Source organism: Bidens hawaiensis, unplaced genomic scaffold, assembly GCF_021521415.1.
Source record: "Bidens hawaiensis isolate Kalapana, Puna unplaced genomic scaffold, B.hawaiensis_p1.1 tig00000190_1, whole genome shotgun sequence".
Classification (NCBI taxonomy): domain Eukaryota; kingdom Viridiplantae; phylum Streptophyta; class Magnoliopsida; order Asterales; family Asteraceae; genus Bidens; species Bidens hawaiensis.
The window spans coordinates 5,222,644-5,227,777 of NW_027491020.1; the positions used below are offsets into that span (position 1 = coordinate 5,222,644).

A 5,134-nucleotide genomic window follows, 5' to 3' on the forward strand; every position below is an offset into this window, starting at 1 on the left:
TAGAGACTAGAGATGAGGGTGCATGATCAAGATTTGTATGAACTTTGTCTCATATCGTACTTTGAGCCGGCTCATCTATTTTGATGGTCTAAAACGATGTTTAAAAATGAGGCCTTATGATTAAAAAAAATCATTTTGCTTCACTCCAAGTAAATCAAGATATTGTCATCATTTTTGCAAATACATAAGTAATTCCCGACACTTTCCCAGACATAGTTCAGTTTAGACGTCGATCAAATCACACAAATTAATCTAAATCCCAATTTACAAATGTACAATTAATAATTTTTGTTTTGGAAATCGGAGGCTTTAGAATTAAGTGGGGGCCTAAAGCCCTACCTTCTTTCGTTGTCCCTAGATCGACGAGCCTAATTGTACTCGATGTCGAATCCTTATTCTAGGAGAAGATCGCCTCGACGCACAACACAACGTACAACAACACGACTGATGGAATTCATTGATATATATCACGTTAAACATCAATTCCTTTAATATTTATTTTTTCTCTCTTTTTATATGTCATTAATTTTTGTGAACCAATACAAAGTTTCTTAATCACCCTATCAATCACCATAAAGGTCTTAGGTTTGAGTCATGAAAAGCAAAAAGAATTTGTTGTTACAAAAAATGTAGCTCGGCTCATAATGTATATATATATACGTACATACATATATAAGAGCATGGGATACGTATATGTATCTTTGTGAATCACGTATAAGTATTTTCGTGACCTAGCTACATTTATTTTTCTATTTTTTTTACAATACTAACCTTATAATTAAAAAATATGAAATAAATGTTTAGAATATAAAAAAGTGTGAGTGGTCAGTAGTTTTAATGGTTAATTTTCAAGTTAAAAAAAGTGGTTTTCGTTGAACCCCGTCGTAATCGAGTTGATGGGTGAGGTGGGGTTTTGTATACCCTTTTATTTATCAGAAAAATTCATTAATTGGGTATTACAGATTAGTCAAGCTCAATTATTTGTATGCATGTTCTTCCGAATGTCCTTATGCTGAAAGGCAGAGTTACCAAATCCACCTTTATTTAATATTCTTCCCTGTAACTAACGAATCCTTTTCTGTCTGTAATATTATAATACTAACTTAAATAAAAGCTCAACCATTCAATTCATATATACCACATCTTCCATATATCCATATGAAAGCCCTTTGAAGTCTATTTTATTTGCCACTCATTCATGAGGATTAGCTAGGTGATGTTTGTTTCATAAATTGATACATTATTTGACATGGTATAAATAATCATACTAGCTAGCTCGTTCTTTACTATTTAATAATGAGCTTAATTAGTTTAACATTTAATTTGGTTGCATGGTTGTAAATCCAGGTTCCACTTGCATAATATTCTGTCTATATATATCATCGATAGAAGAAGGCAACGAGGCAAAGAAATGAAAGGGTTTTGCTGGGTTTTGTTTTTTCTAGTGTTTTTTGGATCGGTTCGAGGTAATTTGCAGATTGGATTTTATAGGAGTTCATGCCCGAAAGCTGAAAAAATTGTGCAAGACTATGTGAATGAGCATATCCCGAATGCCCCATCGCTTGCGGCTGCTCTTATCAGAATGCATTTCCATGATTGTTTCATCAGGGTTCGTTTCATTTTCTTCATGTCATCTGTCACCATTTTTTAAAAGTTACGGTTTCTAGGTGTACCGTGAATTTGTCTACGTACATTTTGGTTGGGTTTCACTTTTTACATTTCGATTTGTAAATGAACTGAACAAACTTTGTGGTTTAACTTTAACCAAACGAATAATAACAATTAAAGTAACAATTTTTCTTCTTCTTGTTCATCATTGAGAAAATGTATGTCTTCGTGTTTGTTTATGTTCGTTCGCTAATACTACAAACGAGCAGCGCCTCATTAATTAACGAACATAAACAAGCACCGATCAAAAAAATACAACCGGATACCATCAAACACCAGAAAAGTAAATATCGTTATCCAAATTAAATGAATTTCCTTATAATTGGACTCACAGCAAATTTGTTAAACAATAGGTTTTAAATAAAAGAAATATATTTCAAAATAGTATTAGCAATAAATTGAACTGAATGAACACTAAACGAAAACAACTGACATAAACAAACTTAAATGAACAAACATAAACCAACTTTCATGAGTAAATGAATGCATGTCGGCATGTGTTCACGTTTCTTTTTTTAATTTAAAAAACAAAATATCGTGTGAATGTTTGTTTATAATTAAATGATCAAACATAAATGAACTTCTCTCCACGCGTTTTAAGAACGATTCATTTCATTGAATGCTCAACTCGTTGAATGCTCATTATGTACTCCAGTTCTTAGGTATCACTGTTTATTTAACGCGTCGTAAATGACTACTATAACCTAAATATCAGTACTATTGCATCATCTACTCTAATTGACTCGTATAATTATTTAGCCCCTAAACAGAAATGAACATTTTGTTCTTAACGAAAGATTGTTTTACATAGGGTTGTGATGGATCAATCCTCTTGAATGTGACTTCAAGTTCAGGGAATCAAACAGAGAAAGTGGCAACCCCGAACCAAACAGTAAGAGGTTTCGATTTCATTGATCGACTGAAGAGCTTAGTCGAAGCAGAATGCCCTGGGATTGTTTCTTGTGCTGATATTATTGCTCTTGCTGCTAGAGACTCTATCGCTGTCACTGTAACACTTCAAATTCCATTACAAATATCAAAAAAAAAACTCGAGAGCAATGTAAAAGTCCTTTTAGTATTAATTTTCTGTTTTTTTTTGTTGTTTTCGGTTTATTACAGGGAGGCCCTTCTTGGAAAGTCCCTACGGGTCGAAGAGACGGGTTGTTATCGAACGCATCCGAGGCGTTGAACCAAATTCCGGCTCCTTTCGACAACATTACCATCCTTATACAAAAAGTTTGCCAATAAAAGTCTTGATTTGAAGGATCTTGTTTTGCTTTCGGGTACATTATTTTTTATACGTACTTAATGATGAGGATATTTTTGGCCAAATATTATGATGTTACTCGTTAAATTTTCTTATATTTGTGACTTGCTTTAGGCGCTCATACTATTGGCATCTCACATTGTCCATCATTTTCAAACCGTCTATACAACTTCACGGGTGTGGGAGATCGAGACCCAACACTTGATAGCGAATACGCTGACAATCTCAGATCAAGAAAATGTCGGACACAGAACGACAACACAACAAAAGTTGAGATGGATCCCGGGAGCCGTAAGACTTTCGATCTTAGCTACTACACGTTGTTGCTAAAACGCAGGGGCTTATTCGGGTCTGATTCGGCTTTGACTAGAAACTCCAACACGTTGGCATACATTAACCAACTCCTTCAAGGGTCGCTCCAGATTTTTTTCAGTGAGTTTGCGTTATCCATGGAGAAAATGGGTCAGATTCAGGTGAAAACCGGAACCTCCGGTGAAATTCGAAGAAATTGTGCTCTTGTAAATAGCTAAGAATGTATAATCCTTAATGCTTGTTTGATCGTATCTTCATTTTATTGTCAAATTTTGTGTGTTTAGTTTGATGTGATAAGAAATAGAGTGATCGTGAGTTTATCTAAAGTATATGGAATTTGCAATGATGCATGTACTAATAAGATTAAGAATCAAATAAAAAGATAAAAAAGTACATTGTTTCTATTTCCCATCTATTTATGAGAATTTAATAAATCTTAAATATATATAAAATAATCTTTTTGTTTTATTATTATGTGTAAATACTTAATAAATCAATTTTTTTAGTTACTCTAAAGCGATTACAATAAAGTGGCAGGCAAACGGATAACAATCTTCCTAAATTCTCTCAAACTACCAGATTGTTTTATTTGTAAATGAAGGTTTCTCATGCATATTACCCAAATTCACAGGTATGGGTCTCACCAAACTCATATAGCCTTTAAAATGTTATCATTCATTCCTAATAGACTGGCAAAAGATGAATACATACATTTCAATCATATAATTAGTTTGTTTGTAATATAAAAGTGTGAAGAATGGATAACATAAAAATTCGAGCGTCAAAAGTGTAACCCAGAAAGATTCAACTTATCCTTTAAAAATCAAACTTTTTACCAAAACACATCAAATGTTTTCCATGTAAGAATAAATATATGGATATATACATTTATATATGGTCATCATTAATATTTATATAATAATTAGATCAAAATATTAAATTATACCTTATAATTATATTAGCTAGGTAATTGTTGATGGACCAAATTACCCTTTCTTGCTAATCAAAGGTTTTCCCTTGGGTGTATATAAATATATGGAGAAACTAATTAACATCATACAGCATAACCCTAAACCTCACATAACAATTCGTGACCCTCTCTCTCCATATATTATTCGGTTTCTCAAGAACCCTAATCCCCTTCACTAATATACATCCTAAAGGGGAACTCGACCAAGCTGACTATCATGTCGTTGATGATCGGGAAAAAGTCGTGTATATTATTATATTATTTGTTTACTTTAAGTTTAAATATTATGTGAACTTTGGTACTTCAATCATGTTTATGTGTTTCAGGATACTTGACGTTAAGGACACTTATCGGGATGAATTATGGGCTCGGAACGAAGATATAGAAGACTCATGATGATTGGCACGCTTTTCTATGCAAAATAAATGAAGAAAATAAAGAAAATTATGTCAGACACCCTTAGCGCGACGCTAAGGAGTCCTGATGGTGATGTCAGAGTATCTATAAGATCAACAGAAATCTGAGTCTTTAGCGCGGCGCTAAAGTCTCACCCCTTGGATGTTAGCGACACGCTAACATCCTCTAGACGGGAAATTAAAACCTAACTCTATTATATTGAGTTTTCAGCCCCATTCGATATATCCTTCATTCCATCAACCAATTACAAGCCCTAGGACGATTTTGTATCATCCCGAAGCCTCCGGTTCGTCCGTTCATCACATGATTTCATCCTCTTATCAGATAAGCGAATCATTCGTGATGCCGATGTCAGGCTAAAACCACTGTATTCACTTTAGGCTAGGATTTTGTGTAAACTAACTTTGATCAGATTCTATGTTTTGAATGATTATAAACTAGATTGAATGTCTTTAATCTTGTTTTATATTATGAATTGATTGTTTAAACAACATATGATT

The 5,134-nt window shown here is 33.4% G+C and overlaps 1 pseudogene across 1 annotated transcript; it reads left to right on the forward strand.

Moving 5' to 3' along the window:
• The first annotated feature begins 1,361 nt into the window (after positions 1-1,361).
• LOC143595340 (peroxidase 3-like) lies at positions 1,362-3,485 on the forward strand (annotated as a pseudogene). Its single transcript, XR_013146510.1, has 4 exons — positions 1,362-1,609; positions 2,480-2,677; positions 2,788-2,951; positions 3,050-3,485. The product of XR_013146510.1 is annotated as a peroxidase 3-like (transcript).
• The last annotated feature ends 1,649 nt before the right edge of the window (positions 3,486-5,134 follow it).